This window comes from Dipodomys merriami, unplaced genomic scaffold (assembly GCF_024711535.1).
Source record: "Dipodomys merriami isolate MVZ:Mamm:240054 unplaced genomic scaffold, mDipMer1.0.p SCAF_12, whole genome shotgun sequence".
NCBI classification, from domain to species: domain Eukaryota; kingdom Metazoa; phylum Chordata; class Mammalia; order Rodentia; family Heteromyidae; genus Dipodomys; species Dipodomys merriami.
In genome coordinates, this window is record NW_027202493.1 from 40,991,068 (window position 1) to 41,011,344 (window position 20,277).

The 20,277-nt window shown below is 45.1% G+C and overlaps 1 long non-coding RNA gene across 1 annotated transcript; it reads left to right on the forward strand.

Moving 5' to 3' along the window:
• Positions 1–1,260: 1,260 nt before the first annotated feature.
• On the forward strand, positions 1,261–19,425 carry LOC138823070 (uncharacterized). Its single transcript, XR_011370730.1, has 4 exons — positions 1,261–1,320; positions 3,351–3,813; positions 17,439–17,531; positions 19,291–19,425. It is a non-coding gene; the product is annotated as an uncharacterized lncRNA (long non-coding RNA).
• Positions 19,426–20,277: the final 852 nt, after the last annotated feature.

Genomic DNA, 20,277 nt, shown 5'->3' on the forward strand with positions numbered 1-20,277 from the left:
TGATCCTCAGATCTCAGCCTCCTGAGTCGCTAGGATTGAGTCACCAGCACCTGGCTACTCTAGTTTTTATTTTTTTCCTCCCTCATTTTTAATGTATTACAGATGAATATTCTAACCACCCATTCCATTTGAGTAGCGATTCCTGGTTTCTTGCCTTAATAAGAAAGTCATGAGGGTTTCCACTAATTCCTCTGATTTTCCTCTTACAAAACAATTATTAAACAGACTGCTCTGAGTATAGAAAAAGGCTTTTATTACAACCACATAAAAGTCAGGTGGCCCCGGACTATGTGTCTCTCCCCAAAGGAGAGAGAAACCTCTTTCCTTCCATTTTATGAACTGTGACAAGGAAGGGCGTGGTGGAGGCTGGGACGAAGGTCTTAACTCATTTCAAGGAGACGCCAGGGTCTTCCAAGAGATGGGAGCACTTGTTTTCCTGATGTCATTGTCACAGTGTGTACATGGATTAAAGGATCATAATGTATGCCATAAAGGTACATGGATATTACGGTCCAATAAATTTAACAAAAAGCTGATGGGGGAAATATGAACTCAGGGCGCAGCTTCCTGCTTCTCCCAGATCAGGCACTGAGGGTGAGCCATTCCATCTTCCCAGGGTTGGAGGTGTGAGCCACTGACCAAGCCCCCCCCAAATGAAGGGCAGCAGCCCCTTTGAGGAGAGAGCGATGGCTTGTTCAGCATTTTAAACCCTTTAGCCAGTGTCCTTTATCAGGGATGGATTTATTGGATATTTACACAGCGGGCAGGAGGACTTGAAATCTGCCATAAGCACTTCCTGCGATTTCAGGGATCCAGTGTTGGCGGTCAGAACAAGGGTGTAATTCATATCTGCAGGTGCTTATTACTCTACTATCAAGGACTACAATAACATCAGGCCTGTGGAATCCACTGCTCCCCGGGGGCCTATTTGTATCCTGATATGCCCACGTCCTTCCTATGTGTGTTTTCCTTTCCGAGGAGCTCTCATTTCCTTCAATAGGATATGTTTTATTTCATCCCCTTTCCTGCCTTTAGTCATATTAATGTCACCGCACTGGCTGGTTAGAGCTGGGCCTGGAAGTAACTTGCGCAGCCACGTAAGTAGGAGCCTGGAAGGCAGCGCCTGGGATGCATTACGAGGAAAACTGGAAAGGAACCCTTCCTTCTGGAGTTCCGTGGACATGGAACACAGTGAGGACACAATGGAGGGCCATGGTGGATACAATCCCCGGGGGCCAGCAGGGGGCAGCCAGGAAGGAGAAGCAGGCTTTGGGAGGTGTCATGTCCAGCTAGGAAGTTGGTTGACAGACACAGGTTTGGGTAAATTTTCTCCCTCCTCCTTACTCCCTGCTCCACTCCTCCTCCCTCTTTTCCCTCTCCTTCTCTTCTCCCCCATTTCCCTTCTCCATCTCTCCTTCCTTTCCCTCCTTCTCTCCTCCCCCTTTCTCTGTCTCTGTCTCTGTCTGTCTGTCTGTCTGTCTGTCTGTCTGCCTTTCTCTGTCTCTCTGTGTGTGTGTGTGTGTGTCTCTCTCTCTCTTGTTTTCATTCTCACTCAGTCATTTATCTGAGGTAAATATGTGGTCACCAGCAGTATTCTTTGGTAGAAAATGTTATGGGCCTCAGAGAAAATGACTTGTTTCTTGTTCCCTATGTTTTCTCTCCCCAATTTCCCCACTGTAGAATGGCGCTAGCCAGACCTGCCTGATGTTTTATGGTGCAGAAATGTATAGACAGAAAAACCTATTTTTTTCAGAATGTATATTGTAGGTATACTCAGAGTCCTGTTCAAAGTTACTTACACAAAACTTTCCCAGGAACCATTTTGCCTTGTGAAATGTAGATAATTACTAGACATCTCTACTATTAATACACCTATAGATTTAGTGGTATTTTAATTCACATACCATAGGCTTACTCATTCCTATATCTATTTTTATTAGCCCATAGTAATTACTCAAAGGTGTTGAATGAAATTGTATTTCCACACAAGCATACATTGTATGTTGGTGACATTCACTCTCTCTATTGCTTTCTTCTCCCTACTATAGCTGTTAAAGTCTTGTCTGCTAGTGCAAATCTCAGCTAGAGACCCCGTCTCATTGTTATGGGATGGGGGGGGGGGAAGGGTCTCTTGGGGAGAAGAAGACAGGCAAGGAAGTGGTTCATAGGCACTGGTTGCTATTCACTTTGGGTTGTAAGTTGGGAACATGATAGGTAGTGTGCTCCAGTATATGTCATGCTTAATGTGTGTACATCGTATTCTGTTCTGTGCATTATATATCATGTATGTATGCATGACATATTCCACATGTACCACAGTTCAGGTTCAGGCTGCAGTTCGTGGGGTTCCTGATGGGAGGGCGGCTGCCTGTCTTTGGTTGCTGGTTAGGAATATTTCCTTGTGTGAATTGCTGCTGTCTTTGTTGGCAAGGCACAAACATAAATGCTATGAACTTGAGCCCTGACCAAGAATTAATCCTGGGATTTTAGAGACTGAGGAAAAAGTTTTTTTGAAAGATGGAATTTGATGGAACTTTAGAATATCGATTTCTTGGTGGGGGAAGAGCAGCTCAATGGAATTTTGGAGTTGCAAACGGAGAGACTCTTTGCTTACAAAGGATTGATTTGGATTTCAAGGAAACTATAAGCTCTTAAAAGAAAGGTGGTTCTGCAGAATCATGTAACAGTTTCTCTTCCAGTCTGCTGTGGACAGGAGGGGTTCTAAGAAGGTCTGTTGTGCAAAATTTCCCAAGGCTCTGTTTCCTACTGGATGGAGTAGTACCTGGACATGGCCTCTCTTTCTCTTTCTCCCTCTCCTATCTATCTATCATCTATATCTATATCTATGTATGTAAATCTATCTCTATCACTTTATCTATCATCTATGGATCTATCTATCTATCTATTGTGCTCTCAGATGCTTGCTGCTTTTGCAATGTGCCTATGTGACTCATACAAAGTAGCTCTTCATTTTTGGACAGTGAACCATGGACTTGTGCTAGGAAGGTGAGGGGAGAGTGGACGGTGGAGAAAAGCAACTGAGGAAAGGGGAAGGGCCACCAGTGGGGGGGGGGGGTGGTTCTTGTAATAGTCAGTCTGGCTCCATCAAAAACAGTGAATCACTTCCAGTAGTTCAGGAAGCAGACGCCAAGGTGAGGTGAGGAGTACTCTAGCATCCTTCCTCTCCTTGGAAACACACGTCCTCACGAGCCCATCTCCCTGGCATCCCAGTACTACTCATCTTCATTCTGTACCCTTGAATCGTCTGCTCTCCAGGTGATGGGCACTGCCAGGGAAAAGTCACATCCGGGCCACGCAGCATCTTGGCCTCTATCTCTCCCTGCTTTCAGGAGCCAAGTAGCTGTTCCACCCGCAGGCCGTTGACCGGCTGGAGTCTTCAGCTGGAGATGCCAGGCCCAGAGGCTTCAGCTACTGAGCATTCACAGTGGTTTGATCCCAGATTCCCTCCATGGGCAGAACACAGACACACACTGCCCTTCTCCCCGGGTGATTGTCTCCTTAGAAGATTCCACCATCTCAGTACTAGACCATGAAGGATTAAGCTCCCAGCACAGGCCGCTCCAGAGAACCAACCACACCAAACCGCAGCACCTGGAATGTCAGAGGGATCTGAGAGGAAGTGATGTCATCAGAAGAGAGACTTCTCTTTAGGAGCAATGGCGGCTGTCCGGATAATGGATTCTCTCAAATGACTGGAGAGCATAGGGGGCGGGCGGTGATAAACAGCTGCTGCAGAACACCGAGGCCACAGCTGAGCTCTCCAGTGACTAGGCGCAATTTCCCTGGATGAAGGTATGTTCTTATTTTAATTGACTCCATTCCCCCCCCCCCCCCCAGAGCAGTTGTACAAAGGCGTTTCAATTCCACAAGTCAGGTTATGAATATGATGTATCCTGGTCAATGCCACCCCTTTCCATCATTCTCCCCCATTTCCCCCTCCCATCCCTACCCTCAAGTTTTGTAGTTCAAATGTTCCATAGAGTACGTTTGAATATCATGAGTGCATTGGCTCACACTTCCTTCTCTTCTCTCCCCCTCCTCCAAACATGTCAAAGTCCTTTTAATAGATGAAAGATTACAGTGTGGCAAATGATGTTTCTTTTATTATTTTTTTCTCCTCATCCATACCCTTCTTGAAGACCTAGGATCCAAGCAATAGGAAAAGAACTTTGGAGCTGTAAAGATGACACACTGATTTCCACAACATGAAAGATTTCTGTTTGAGGTACTCTGGGTCAGATGCAGAGATGACCTCTTCTGACATCAGTGCCAGAGGTCTCAAAGGGAGGTGAAATCTCGGGGTGGACTTCAGACCAGGGACAGGAGTTGAAGACTGGGTAGGGAGCAAAGGACCAATTAAATTAGAAATAAGGAAAGAGTTGAAAGAGAGAGAGGAAGAGAGAGACAAAGAAATAAGAAGAGAGCCAGGTGCCGGTGGCTCATGCCTGTAATCCTAGCTACTCAGGAGGCTGAGATATGAGGATCCTGGTTCAAAGCCAGCCCAGACAGGAAAGTCCATGAGACATTTATCTCCAATAGACCACCAGAAAACTAGAAGTGGTGCTGTGGCTCAAGTAGTAGGGTGCTCGCCTTGAGCCAAAGAGCTCCCCCTCACCTCTCTCTGTCTCTCTGTCTCTCTCTCTCTGTCTCTCCCTCTGTCTCTCTCTCTCTGTCTCTCTCTGTCTCTGTCTCTGTCTGTTTCTCTCTGTCTCTGTCTCTGTCTCTGTCTGTCTCTCTCTGTCTCTGTCTCTCTGTCTCTGTCTGTCTTCTCTGTCTCTGTCTGTCTCTCTTTCTCTGTCTCTCTCTGTCTCTCTATCTCTATCTCTCTCTGTCTCTGTCTCTCTGTCTCTGTCTCTGTCTCTCTCTCTCTCTCTCACACACACACACACACACAAAAGATGGCAAGGCTTTGTTCTACAGATCAGAAACTTTTTCCAGGCATGAAGTTTGGGGGAACATAACGCTCATCGTTCGGGAGTCATTTGATGATGGTTGCTTCTGATGTCCTCTTTTTTTTTTTTTTTTTTTTTTGGTGGTAGTGGTCCTGGAGTTTGAACTCAGATACTTGTACTTGTGTTAGACATACATTCTACCACTCAGCCACACCCCAACGCTTTCTGCTGGTATTATTTTTTGAGTATGGCCTTGGTTTCCTCCCAGGCAGCTAAGCCTTGATCCTCTATACTTCCTGCAAAGCTGGGGTGACAACACACATCACACTTAGCTTTTTGTTTTTTTGAGATAGGGTCTTGCAAACTTCTTATCAAGGCCAGCCTTGAACCTTGGTCCTCCTGTGTCTTTCAAGTGGCTAGGATTACAGGCATGAGCCACCACACCTGACCTGAATGCTTTCTCTTCAGAATCGTTGGTTCCCATGTATTGTTCGGTCTTTGGTTGTTTCACAGCTGATACTAAATCAGCTTGTTCCTTCAGCTTGGCTACCAGAGGGAAATGTGTGCTTACTCGCTCAAGCCCAAAGCCTCACTGCTCCATTCCTTTGGTGGTGTGAACATCCACTTGGGTGTGGTATGGGAGAGGGATGTAGCTGGGGCGGAGTGGTCATTTCCCGGTGCTGGGTGACGGGAGGCATGGGAGGGGGGCGCAACAGGGAGCAACGTGCTGATTAAGCAAGGTCCCGTCTGCGCTTGCAGCTTCTGCGGGGCCCAGCCTGTGCTGCGCTGCTGCAGCTCGGGAGCCTCACACTGCTCCTGGCCGTCCAGCCAGGAGAAGCGCTGCTGGTGGAGAATTCCACGTGGATGGTTGATGTGGTGGGGAAAAAACTTGGAGGGGGAAAAAACTTGGAAAGCAAAAATGGGGTTCGGTTTCTAGGGAGCGGAGCTTGGTTTTCTTTATTTGAGGAAATCTCAAGTTAAAGAAGAAAATGGATGGGGAATAATTAGACACAATGGGTGGTATCAATCCAAGGAGAAAGATAATTCATCAACTTGCAAGCAACTCATTTAAAACTGTGAGTGTGGTTTATCTGACCTGCATTTGGGAGCAAATATTAATGAAGAAGTAACAGCGGCCTGGGCCTTTCTCACTTGCTTTCATTTCCCTCTAGATATCTTTGATAGAAACTAATTATCAATGCTCTTGATTTAATTTGGAAAAAGAATTGGATGAAGGTTTTTCTGCAGCCCCATGTCAGCGTTTATCACCCAAGAGAACGGAAGTTAACCTCCGCTTTCCCCACCCCCCCCCACACGCCACGGCTCCAGAGTCCATGGAGTCCCCTTTAGAAAATATGAAAATTATTATTATGGTGATTATTATTTTTTAAATAAAAATTTCTTGTGGGACTGCAGAAAGACCAGAGGAAAACTTCCCAGTGTAAAATTATTTTTATTAACCCACGAAGCAGATACCACAAAACTTGCATTAATTGAAACCCAGCTAAATTGAATTCATTTTTTTCTTTGTGCACATCTACTTTCAAGAAAAAAAATGTAAAGGCAAAAAAAGGGGCCATTAAGACCTTATCTTAAAATAAATTAGGATGGTAATATTTAGGATCCTTTCCATATTCATCCCAATCATGTGTACTTTCTATATTTTATCTGCAGTATATTCTTAGTTATAGATACTCTCCAGGACTGTATGTTTAGTCCTCCTCCTCCTCCTCCTTCTTTCTTCTTCTTTCTTCTTCTTTCTTCTTTCTTCTTCTTCTTCTTCTTCTTCTTCTTCTTCTTCTTCTTCTTCTTCTTCTTCTTCTTCTTCTTCTTCTTCTTCCTCCTCCTCCTCCTCCTCCTCCTCCTCCTCCTCCTCCTCCTCCTCCTCCTCCTCCTCCTCTTCTTCTTCTTGGCAGTATAAAGTTGAGATGAAGGGCTGGGCATCGTGGTGTATGTCTGTAATCCCAGAAACTCATGATGCTGAGATAGGAGTATCATGGTTCAAGACTAGTCCAGGAAAAGTTAGCATGAGGCCCCATTAGAAAAGAAACCAAAAGCAAAAGAGCTGGGGGAGTGGTAGAGTGCCTGCCTAGCAAAGACTAGTGTTCAAACACTAGTACTGGAGAAGAAGAAAGAATAACAGAGACAGAGACACAGAGAAATGACGCACAGAGACAATGGGACAGAGAATGGAAGGAAGAAAGAGAAAAGAAGGGAGGAAGAAAAAAGAAATGAAGAGAGGAAAAAGAGAGAAAGCAGAAATGGCTTAAGTTGTAAAAAAAAAAAGAGACAGAAACAGAGAGAGAGAGAGAGAGAGAGAGAGAGAGAGAGAGAGAGAGAGAGGAGAGAGGGCCTAAGAATGTGGGTACAAGCCAGTGGCTACTTAGGAGACCGTGATCTAAGGATTGAGATTTGAAGCCAGCTGGGGCAGGAAAGTCTGTGAGACTCTTGTCTCCAACAAACTATTAAGGAAAAGCTGGAAGTAGCGTTGTAGCTCAAGTGGTAAGGTGCAAACAGAAAAGCAGAGCAGTAGGTGGCATTGCAAAGACATTTATTGCCGAGAGATTGGCTGAAGCTAGTGTGAAGCTTGGCCCATGAGCACAGGCCACATGAAGGACGAGCTGACAATCGTAACTGTGGGAAGCCACCGCTCACAGGCAGGCTACTGAGGCCTTCCGGCTGACTGCTTAGACCTGTTGTAGGTGCTGGAGCACAGTATGTGCTGATGGACATAGCCGCCTGTGGAGTCTGAAGGCAACAATTAAGGAGAAAAAAACAAAGGAAGCTAAGTATCACTAAGTGGTCTAGTCATTTAGCTTGGTAGAAGGGCTATTATTAAAATTAGCGTAATGGGAGAGGAGGGAGCGGTGCAGGGCTGGAAGGCTCCCTTGTGTGCTGCTGTTGGTGGGTTTTGGTGCTAGGGATCAAACCAGGGCCTTGCACATGCCAACCAAGTGCTCAACTGAGTCACACTGTCCCTTTGCCCAGCCCCCAAACCTGCTTCAGACAGACGGGTCTAAATGTGCCTGTGGGAGGAGGTGGCTTTTGAGCAGAGCAGAGCAGAGCAGACCAGGGACAGGACTCCTTAGCAAGGCTTACAAGAGCTGCTCAGTGTCCCTGCTCTCGTGGCTCTTTTCCCTGTGTATCACCTGCTTGTCTATTGTAATTGAACACTCTGTGACGCACCAGCTTCCTACCTGACCTGCCTGCCTTCCTCAAGAGGAAGCAGCCTACGTGCCAGAACTTGGGGAATTCTGGAGCTTTCTGCTTAACTCACCAGACATCACAAGAAAATGAGAAGTTCTGTGCCATGGCTTCTCCACTCCAAAAGACAAAAACAAAAAAAAAAATTTTAAAAAGAGAAGAAACATTTGAAATATCTTAGGAGTCTCTAAAATGCATCTGGTACTTTCATTTAATAGCTAAGAATACCAAAGGTGATTTACCTTTCTGCAATGTGTCTTGATTATGCTCAGCAGTCATTGTTCTGGGCCCTGGGGACCCTTGGAGCTGCGAAACACTAATGGCCTTTGTCTATTGATTTTATTCTTTTTTTTTTTTTTTTTTGTCCATTGTGGAGCTTAAACTCTGGGCCTGGGCGCTGTCCCTGAGCTCTTCAACTCAAGGCGAGTGATCTACCACTTAAGCCACAGCACCACTTCTGATTTTCTGGTGGTTTATTGGAAATAAGAGTCTCATAGACTTTCCTTGCCCGGGCTGGCTTTGAACAGTGATCCTCAGATCTCAGCCTCCTAAGTAGCTAGGATTACAGGTGTGAGCCACCGGCGTCTGATTTTACTCATTTTTATATACTTGGGATCCTTACCCAGTATCCTGGCAGAGTAGTCTGTCTCTTCCACTAGCATTTCTCTCCTACTGCCTCTTCCTTTTCAGATGTGCTGTACTTCCACTATTGTTGTCTGAGAATATAGAAAAACAAGGGTAGGAGACGTGGCTGTGGAGTGCTGGTGATTTCTGGGTGAGAAAATTCTCTGGTCCATGAGAATTTCATAATTTGGCTTTCCAACGTAAAGGTCTCCAGACTTCTTTACTGACTCTGCCTTGGGTTATAGATCCTGTGGCCTGGACCACAGGACCTGTGTGGTGATAATTCAATACACTAGAAGTCCTAGCCCTGCCTAGACTGGAAAGCCCTCCTCCTCCTGTGGTCACGTGCTGGTGCCTCCCAGACATGGCTCAGCTTCTCTCTAGACACTAGTGTTAGTCTCTGGGCTGAATAGCCGATTCTTTATCCTGACCCCTTTCCTTATCTGAAGTTTTTATTAAGTAGGGAAGATTATGATCATTAAAATGATCACATCTCCCAAATCTGGAAGCAACTCTCTGAATAAGATCGTCCATTTACAGGCGTAAGATAGATGGTTTTGAACAGAGATGCCCACTGTGTTGACAGTCTGCTCATCCTGAGGGGTAGGAGAAAGGCAGGACTAAACCTTGTAGCTTCTGTACCAGAGAGCCAGGCCTAGGGATAGAGGAAAAGCCCAGCAGAAGGGCCATGGGATGACATGTGAAAATAGACATGCCTAACTCTTGGCCTTCATGGTGTGTGTGTGTGTGTGTGTGTGCGCGCGCGCGCGCCCTCTCCTCCTGGGATATAATGGAACCGTCAGATCATGAGAGTGGGTTTCAGTGGCTGAGTACATGAGGCTCCCTCCACCAAACTTGGCCACTGCATCCTGTGTCCTGGAGTGGTCCCCGTCAGTAAAGAGGAAGGCCTGGGACAGAGACTGATCTGTCATCTAGACTCTGATAAGACCGGATCGAAATCATCCTTCACAAAACCCAAGGGAGCTAGGGAGGGGCAAAGAATGTGGGGGGAACCTCAGATACTCCAGCAGATACAGGCCAGCTGCAGCTTCAAAGGCCAGCTTCTCTGGCCAGCCTTGCAAACTTAGAAAGAGATGTCATGTATCTTCTCATATATATATATATATATATATATATATGTACATATATATATGGAATCTCCATCCATCTGGAATAGATAGAGATAACATCTAGGATGGCTGAATAGATAGATACTCTTGGAATGGTAGGTGAAAAGAATTAGAAAAAAATAGTTTTAGGAACAAATCAGATGAATAATTATAATAGCATATATCTATGGGTTAAAAGGCCACAAAGATTTTCTAATTACCTAAACAGCACATCATGCCTCACTGTAACATTACAGATATCTGTCTTTCTAAGCACTTTCCATCACCAGAGATTTGGGATGTCTTAAGGAAGGTCTTAGACAAGTCTTGGGGCAGCTCTAATTTTTTGGGTCCGGTCGTGGGCCTGAACTCTGGGCCTGGGCGCTGTCCCTCAGCTCTTCAGCTCAAGGCCAGCGCTCTACCACTTGAGCCACAGCGCCACATCCGGCTTTTGTTTTTTTCTGCTTATGTGGTGCTGAGGAATCGAACCCAGGGCCTCATGCATGCAAGGCAAGCGCTCTACCACTGAGCCACCTTCCCAGCCCTCTAATTGTTAACCTGACTTCCTGTACCTTTCATCTACTGAAGCTTGCTTATCTCAAAGAAATGACTCCAATCCTTTTTCCTGTGCCAGGCTGGGAATTTGTGGATAACTGCTATGTCTTTTTCAAAGTTCAAAATCTACTTGTCAACTTTTGTTTATTTAATTAGTTTCAAATCTCATAACTCTCCCACCCACTTTTCTCCAAGGAAGTGGAGGGTTTCTCTTGTTTCTGTTACTCCCCGTGGCCACATGGTCTAATTAGCAGGTTTTGGGGGGGGGGCAAGACAATTACTTCTCTGTGGATGGACTCCTGTCTCTGACAGCAGAGTACAAGCCCTCACTGGATTTACAGTTCATAATCTTTTGAACCCAAGTTACTGCTCTTCATGTGGATTTTACTGGTTTCCAAACCCAGAGATGTTGGTCATATCCCACATAGAACTGGGCCTTTTTGGTGACATCAGTGGATATCATCACCTCGAACCTGCTCAGTGACAGAGCCTAGGCCCTGAGTTCAAGTCCCAGGACCATCAAACAAACAAACAAAATCCATCAGAAGACAAATCCCAAGAATTACCTTATAGATTCTGCATAAGGAAGTAAGGAGAAATACTAGAAGCTATAAATGGATGTTCTATAGTGACTTCCTGGGGAGCAGGGTGCGAAGATGAGGGTCTGAGGAGTGGGATTGGGGTGTGGGTGGGGGCCAGTTCTAATGAGAGCCCAGGGATAAGGCAAGAGATAGACAAGAGGCGCATGTTACATTGACCTCGACATGAAACAGGTCAAGAAAAGACTGGAAGCCAATCGTTTCTGGGGATCTGGTGATGGAAACTGAGGGAGTTGGGTGTTCATCACTTGGCTAAGACTTTCCTGGCCTCCCTGAAGGAGGCTTTTCAAGCTGCTGAGGTCACTAGTCTGTGTGGAAGGAGGAAGATGCTCAGGCTGCTAATGGCTGGAAGTTGGCCCATTGCCATAGATAGTGTGAGAAGAGTCAGGGCTTGACATCTTTTATCTGTTCCTTATCTGTTCGTGTGCTGACTTAATGAACCTGTCATCATTGTCCTCTCTCAGTCACCATGAATGTTGAGCAGCTTAGGCCAAGGACAGATAGTTCTACGGAACAATGTAGAAACCTCCCCTCAGGTTGACAGCCATCTATTAATCACAAGGCTTTGAGGGTAGCCAAGTGCTTACAAAGCCATCTAACGATATCAGTTTTTATTCCAATTTCTAAATCTGGTCCAAAAATGCCTTGCAGTGCATATTTATTCCTAGTGAACCCATTCTGACTCTCAGTGACCATTGTTTGCCATTCAAAATATGTCTAACATGCATTCCCTTGAAAACTCACTTGGAGCTGGGTAATGGTGATTCACGCCCATAATTTTTAGCTACTCAGGAAGCTGAGATCTGAGGATCACAATTTGAGGCCAGCCAGGCCAGGAAAGTCTGTAAGACTCTTCTCTCCAATGAATCACTGAAAAGTTGAAATGGAGCTGTGGCTCAAGTGGTAGAGCACTAGCCTTGAGCATAAAAGCTCAGGGACTGTGTTCAATCCCCAAGACCACCAAACAAACCAAAATCCACTTCGAAAGTGTTCTAGATATTATAAGTAAACCTACTAGTATTTTTGTTTGTTTTGTTTTGCTGGTCCTGGGTCTTGAACTCTAGACACTTTTTTTCTATGGCTTTCTTGGAAATTGAGGAATGTTTATTTTCTCCATTGTGTGGAGTTTTCTTCTTTCTCCCATTGTCCAGAAAATACCTACACTGTTTCAACTTTCATCATTCCTGCAAAACCCTGGTAGTATCCTTTGTGTAGACCTAGAGACACAATTCATAGAGAAGAAGGCTAATTGACCTTTCTCTTCCAGTGTTTGCTTTACCTTTGCGAACATGAAGATCAATTGAACTGAGATAACATGAGGACTGAGACTGAATACAGTGCTTTCATTTCTACTCATGATCAATTAATACTTAACCCAGGCACAAGACTGCCTTATTCTTCTCGTCACTGATAAATAATCAGAATCCTTTCTTAGTTATCTTTGATTCCTTTCAGAGCTTTAACCCAGAAAAAGTGCTTATACCATAATTACAGGTGTCAGATATTATTTCCGCTTTTAGTTGTGAACGTTTATTCCAGAAGCATCTGTTCTCTGTATGACATTGCTCCGTAGTTTCCTAATTGTGGAGCTCCACAGTATTCTTGTCTTTGCATAAAGTCAGCCGTCCTCCAACATCATTTGCTTGAAGCAATTTTAGTGGGTCTCCTTTATCATTAATCAAATGAGCCTAAGCTGAACAACTAACAACCATCCGTCCATCCATCAGTCATGGAGGGCTCAACTGCGTAGCAGGGGTTCCTGAAACAGGCCCAGAGTGAGATCCCTCTCTTCTCTTTCTGGAATATTTTTCCCTCTTAAAAGAAAATCCCATGATTCAATTACCCAGATCCTCCTCCACATTTTCTATGATGTTACCTGATTTCCATGTGATGTAACTTACCCCATCCTGTGTAGGAGCCTTCTGTTCTCATTGGAGCTTCTAATGCCTGCTTCCTCCTTTGCCCACATGACATCCACCAGGCACGGGTCTCGACTTACACTGAAGTAACTGAAGGACCTCAGCATACTGGCATTTCTCAGTGCTCAGTCCCCCGGATGGCACAGGTCACAGGCTTTCCCAGGAGCATGGCAAGTCCTATAGGCAGTGCTGGCCTCAGGTCCCTCGGGCCCTGGGCTCCTCCAGCCCTGGGAGACATCTCCAAGGACAGGACAGGTTCACTCTACACACAGACTTGTCACCACTGACTGTCCTTACAGGCCACGGGATTCTCTCCTGTCTTTTGTGCCTCTAACACATGTCCCTTTTGGCTTTGTTGCTGAGGCTCTGAGGCTGTCACTTTCATGGTGGTTCATATGCGTGGTGGACCCACTCTGTAGAGAGGTTCCTTTATGCCCAGTTTGCAAACCAGTGGGAGCCAGTGTGTCCCAGATTCCACTGTGGGCCTTGTGATTACCACACTAAGAAAAATAATGAATAGAAGCCTTCTTTTTTTTCAGTAGCTCCCCTAAAACATCAAAGAAAAGTACCACAGGAATAGGGTTGTATGTGTGAGTGTGTGTGTGTGTTAGAGAGAGAGAGAGAGAGAGAGAGAGAGAGAGAGAGAGAGAGAGAGAGAGAGAGAGAGAGAGAGAGAGAGAGAGAGAAAGGGTCCCCACCCTTAATATTCCTGTCCTCCTCATCTGTACTTCCTGGCTTTCCAAGTCATGGAAATTTACAGGTAGGTTGGAAGTCACAAAAGGAGAAAGTGTGGAAATAAAAGAGGATGAGAGAGAAAAGGAACAGGTTTTTATCTCAGAGGAAGTCACGGCACTTCAAACTAAAATGGCCTATGGCGTCCATTTGGCCTAACCCCTTCATGTCACGATGAAATATGACCATTGGACTTGCCATTTAATGTGAATCTACTCAGGGCAGGAAACATGAAGAAATGGAAGTGGAAAGATATAGGTTAAGCGGCTAAGTTTACAAAACCCTGTGAGGGTCAGAGCCAGGACCCAAAGCCCACCCACCTACCCAGCACTTCCGTACCCCTGGGCCCTCTCCTAACACCCCTCCTCCCCACGTGTCCGAGGAGGAGGGAGAAGAGACAGGACAGGGAAGTAAAGGCCAAAAACCTAAAAGAAGGAGAAAAAGTCCATTTGGGTGGGCTCTTGGTCTCCCTGTGGCTTCCTCTTCTCTCAGCAGAAGCAAGTTTACAGTGGCATCACCTACTCCCTCTGAACCACGTGCTTTCCCATCTTGACACCAAGTTCTAACTGGCAGGAGACTCCTACCAGGCCAGACCGCCCCGACTGCTGCTGGATTAACTCACGCTCTCAGGTCTTGTTTTCCTCTCGAGCTTGGTCCACCTCTACACTGTTCTCTGAACCATCATAACATTCCTGCATTTTCACCTAGCCTCGCATAGAAAAACACATCCAAACAGGCTCTGACAAGGATTTAACACAGAACTCTCCAGCGATTTCATTGCCCATCTCCCCCACCTGATCCTTTCACATTCCCTTTACTTCTAGAAAATTCTCCAGGCCAAGACTTTGGTGTGGGAGTGTGGGGTCTGAGGTCGCACAGGTCTGGTTTCAAACAGGCACTTGCCCGTGGGGATGTAATTTAGATAGTAATGGTTACCCCTAAGGATGGTGAAGATTACCGTGGAAGGCCACTGTTGTACATCCATGGTACTTGGGGACCATAGTGTGATCCATACCTGTTGATGACGTGCATGGCATTGAGTGGCATCTCCTGGGTTTGAATCCTCATGCCCTCACTGTCCAGGATTGTGATCTTGGAGCAAGTAGCTTGATGGGTGTTGTTTGGTGGTACTGAGGATTGCACTCAGGGTCTTGCACTTGCTGAGCAAGTGCTCTCTCACTCAAGCCATGTCCTCAATTCTTTTTGCTGCCTGCTGTTGTTGTTGTTATTATTTTGGATAGGATCTTAAGTTGTTTTTTTTTTGGGTCCGGTCGTGGGGCCTGTACTCTGGGCCTGGGCGCTGTCCCTCAGCTCTTCAACTCAAGGCTAGTGCTCTACCACTTGAGCCACAGTGCCACTTCCGGCTTTTTTCTTTTTGCTTATGTGGTGCTGAGGAATTGAACCCAGAGCCTTAGGCATGCAAGGCAAGTACTCTACCACTGAGCCACCTTCCCAGCCCGGATAGGATCTTAAGTTTCTGTCCATCCTGGACCACAATCCTCCTATGCTTAAGCTGAGCATGGTAGCCTGTGTTTCTCATCTCTCTCATATTGTTGGACATGGGGTCTCTAACTGCACCCCCCCAATCCCACATCCCTATCCTGGCCTTGATTATATATATATAATCCTCCCACTCTACCTCCTAGGTAGCTGAGGTTACAGATGTGAGTCACCACATCCAGTTACTTGATTTCTTTATATCTTAGTTTCCTTATCCCTAGCATCGAGATGCAAGTTGTGACTGCCAAATAGGTGTGCAGACAAACTGAGGTAGGGCCTGGCCTGAGGTAGGGCACAGGGCCTGGCACCTGCTAAGCATTAGCAGTCATTACGATTTCTTTACGCATGCCCCAGTGTCCTTGGGGACAGCAGGCAAACTGGTTTAGAGCCGTTGATCAAAACATCTGCCATCTGCCAAGTGCAGCGTTGGCACCGGACTTTCCACAAATGTCCTCACCCCGGAGAGCCTGGCCTCGGCTGTGCCCGGGGAGTCAAGCATCAGGTTTTATGGGTCTGACGATGTTTGAAATATTGTAGGAGACAGTCAAAGAATACTTAGACCCACTCTGAAAAAAAGAAAAAAGAAAAAGGGCCGTTCTTAATTTTCATCTTTCCTGTGAGTCAGAAAGATATATACTCTCCAAATAATGGCGGTTTCCTTGTCCTGAAGTAAAGGCTGCTTGGTGATACAATAAACAGGACCCCATCATCAGGGCTGCATAAAACATGGTCTGACATTCCTTTAAAAGTAAGAAAGAAACACGACCACAGCAGCTGACCTTTCCGGGAGGGCACAGCTGTTTCGTGTGGTTGGAGGGACCCATGGTTTCGTACTTAGGGCTACGATATACGACTGGCTTTCCACAAAGTGTTTCCGTGAGAAATGACAGCGAATTCTTCTGGAAGGGGTGCACCGATTCTTCAGCATGCGCCTTGCCAGGCAGAATTGTCTTTCCTCTGTGGCATCTTCCAGAAGGGAACATGGCAAACGCTTGCGATGAGAAGGCTCCTGGGTGCACAAAATATGCGTGGGTTCGAGAGTCCCCGGTATGCGTGGGGGTTCATCACGGTCCTCCTATCAAGGGGTCAAGGATTTTGAAGACCTGTCCACTTTGGAGGAAGCCTCCAAAATACAATACCCTGAAAGTGTGCCGGGATGGGGTGGGGGGAAGGGAATGGAATTTAATTAATTAATAAATTTAATTAAATTTGTGAGAGATGGTAGGTGATTTTTTTAAAATTTCATCTACAAATGTTTGTTTCTCTTGTGAAATGTTATTTGTACAATAACAGAACAGTTGGTGAAAAGTGTCATAAGTCTAAAGACAAGGATTTCTAATTGCATAAAGATGGACGTAGTTTCTTCTTCTGCTTTACACCTTTACGCTGTATAACACAAGTAGAAAGAAGCATAGTACCTCCATTAAAATTTGGACTCGGGCTTTGCTCCACATCAATGGTAACTGAACACAATTCTGTGAAAGTGGGGCTCCCTGGATCTCCCTCCTCCAGATTAGAATAATAAAGCCTCTGGGAGGGGATTTCGGCAGCCTCTCCACAGGCCAATTATGGCCAGCCCTGAGTGCCAACATAGAGCTGGGCTCTTGTTGCTCATGTCCAACCTTGCCAGTGACCCGCCAGCGGCTGGGCATTGAGCACGTATTCCAGTTTGGTAGAGATTTGTTCTCATTTATCTCCCCCACCCTTGCCCCCCATCATCCCCTGTGTGATTAGAGCTCACCATATGCAAAATGGCTCCCTTGGTTTAGAAGTACAAGCGGAGGCCCTGACACAGTTGACTTGTTGGTAATTAGACCACACTGGTATTGAACCTATGACCTCAGCCTCATTAGAGCGACATTCAGGCTAACTGAGCTGACCAGAAACAGCTTCAGAGCTGTGAGTGATAGCAAGGTCTTCAGAGCAGGGTCAAAGGCCTATTTACACTCTGCAGTGGTCTAAGTGGGTTCTTTCTCTCGTGTGGCAGCGCCCCTCCCTCTGCTTCTGTATGCCCAGCACCCAGAGCTGCTGTCCAGACCACACCAGCCTTCCTTCCCAGAGATCGTCCTGTAGAGCGAGGGTTAATGGAAGGTGAGACAAGTGTTTAACAAGACTCTTCCCAGACCCCAGCTGCTAATGGCTAATAGTGAAAAACACAGACATTAAACTCCATTGCTTTAAAAAGCTTCCTTTTGAAATGACACTCTTTGATTTAAAAAAAAAACAAACCATGTCTGAAGTGATATCCATGGTCAATCATTATTTTGATCCTTTGCTTCCTAGAAGATCTAATGACGGAGGATGAATTCGCATTCTGTGTAAACAAGGAATGGGTTCTCCCGTGGTAGAGGCTAACACACTGCAGGACCCAGAGTGGTGAGAAACCCCGGCGCTCCCCACAAATACAACAGAGGTAGATTCAAAATAGTCCAGGTCCATGCACTTCCAGTCAGTGGAAAGACAGCCAGTCAGTTAGTGAAAGGTGATGTGTGCTTCAGAGCACGTCCGAAGTAAAGATTCACATGTGAAGAAAAAAACTATAATTTTAAAGATAATTTAGTAGTTGTAAAATAATCCTAGAGGGCTTTTCTGGGTGCATGAAAGTACAAAAACCCATAAAGAAAAATATAAAATCATTTTGATTCCACAAAAACCTACTGTGAAAACTTATGTGTTTATCAAATTGTGAACAGCACCAAAAGGAAAACAAGCAAAAATATCTTTGGTGTTTCTGGAAGAGTTAGCTTCAAGATCTTTATAATGCATGAGGAAGAGTTAATAAAAAGCATTTAGAGTTGTTGGGCACCAATGGCTCATATCTGTAATTCTAGCTACCTAGCAGACTGAGATCTGAAGATCAGGGTTTGAAGCCATTGAGGGCAGACAAATCCCAGAAACTTTTAATCTCCAATTAACCGCACAAAGCCAGAAGTGGACATGCAGCTCAAGTGGTAGAGCACCAGTCTTGAGCAAAAAAGCCAAGTGAGAGTGTAATGCTCTCAGTTCATGCTCCAGTCTGGGCACAAAAATAATAATGACAACAAAGAAAGGAAAGAAAAAAAAAGAAAAGTCAAGCAAGAAAAAGATGGACGACTTAATAGAAAACAGATGAAAGAAATGGATATCATTTTACTGCAAAAAAAAAGTATATGGTAAATCCATGAAAACTCTATTTAACTTCCCTGATGAAGGCCACACATTGTATGGTGAAAACAATGGGAAATTAATATATCTTCCAAAAAAATTATCGAAGATAAAAATGAAATGTTGACAACGTTGCAGGCAGATTAGTCATTTTTATGCCACTTGGGGTTATTTAAATGACTATCACTTTTCTAGAGGGTTATTTGGCAATGCAGAAGAAAAACCTTTAAAAGTGTTTTGAAATTTTCTACTTGCAGAAATCAATCTGAGAGGATTCATCATAGATCTATACAAAGAATATGCTATTAGAGTGTTGATCAACACAGGGTTTTTTAATTTGTTGGTTTGAGTTTTTTCGTTGTTGTTGCTTTGTTTTTTGTGCGAGTCCTGGGGCTTGAATTCAGAAACTGGGGCGGCTGGGGTGGGGGGGCGGAGAGGGGGCTGGTCTCTGAGCTTTTATGCTCAAGGGTAATGCTCTATCACTTGAGCCACAGCTTCACTTCTGGCTTTCTTTCTTTTTTTTCTTTTTCTTTTTTTCATTTTGGTGTGTGTGTATAGTTAATTGGAGATAAGAGTCACAGGGAATTTCCTTCCCTGAGCTGACTTTGAACTGCTGTCCTCAGATCTTTGCCTCCTAAGTAGCTAGGATTACAGGTGTGAGATACCAGCACCTGGTGATCAATACAGTTTTACAACTATGAATTGGAAGCATCTGAAGTCCCCTGGTTAACTGTTTCACCATGTGTGGTACACAATTGGGCTTCTTGTAGCCATAGTGTGTTGTGGGAAGGAATTACATTTCACGGACAAATATTCACTATTATCCTCCTTAAAAAATTATAATTTTACATTATCGTGTTACAAATTATTCATGCATAAAGAAGATGGTAGAAAGTTTATAGGATATATATTAAGCTGTTAAAACAGTTTTCTCTAAGTGTAGGACTTACAGTTAAAATTTTTATCTGAAGTTTTCTTTCTTTTTTCACAGTGAACACATAGTATTTGTGAGGAGACAGGATATATTTTGTTTCTCTTATGACAGATGCCACAGTTAAAGCAAGGAGATTAAGTGGAACTCGGTATAAGAAATTTATTAGACATGGCATTAGAAAGATAAGTAAGCCTTGGCACATAGATATGAACTTGATTTTGTGGTTTTCGTTTTGTTTAGGGTTTTTTTGTTTGGTCAGTCATGGGGCTTGAACTCTGGGTGTGGGCTCTGTCCCTCAGCTCTTCAGCTCAAGGTGAGCACTTTACCACTTGAGTCACAGCACCACTTCAGGTTTCCTGGTGGTTAATTGGAGATAAGAGTCTCACGGACTTTCTGCTTGGTCTGGCTTTGAATCATGATCCTCAGATCTCAGCCTCCTGAGTAGCTGGGATGACAGGCGTGAGCCACCGGCGCCTGGCTGGACTCTCTATTTTAGTGGCTCTCATGTGTCTCCATAAGATGGCAGGCATGGAAAAAAGAAAAAAAGTCTAGTTTGTCATTCTAAAATATCCCCATCACATTCATCTCTACATCCCCCTATAGTGAGAATCACTTCTTGGGCAAACTAGCAAGGAGTCTTCCTTTCTATGCAGTCTTGGATCGGTGCATTCTGTGTCTTTGGTATTTTATGACAGACCTTGGGTGGGAGGGGGGGGAGAGGATTTTTTTCCCCCTATCTATAAGAACAGAGTATGGCTTTGGTATACTGCTGAAGCCCAGCCCCCCTTTGTGACATTAAAGGGTCATCCAAAAGAGAGGATGGAGAAGTTAGGAGCGTGGGGAACCACTCTATAGCTGTCAGTCGTTATTTCCATGCCTTGCTTAATCCCAGAGCTCCTCAGAGCTCACTAGCTTAGGGAGTTGGAAATTCTCCTATAGCAAGCAGGGTGGACAATTCAGCAAGGATTAGGGCCGTTACTGTAACTTCCCTTGCCAAGTCGGGTACGAGTCCTGGGGAAATGTATGTGACACGGTCAAGTGTGA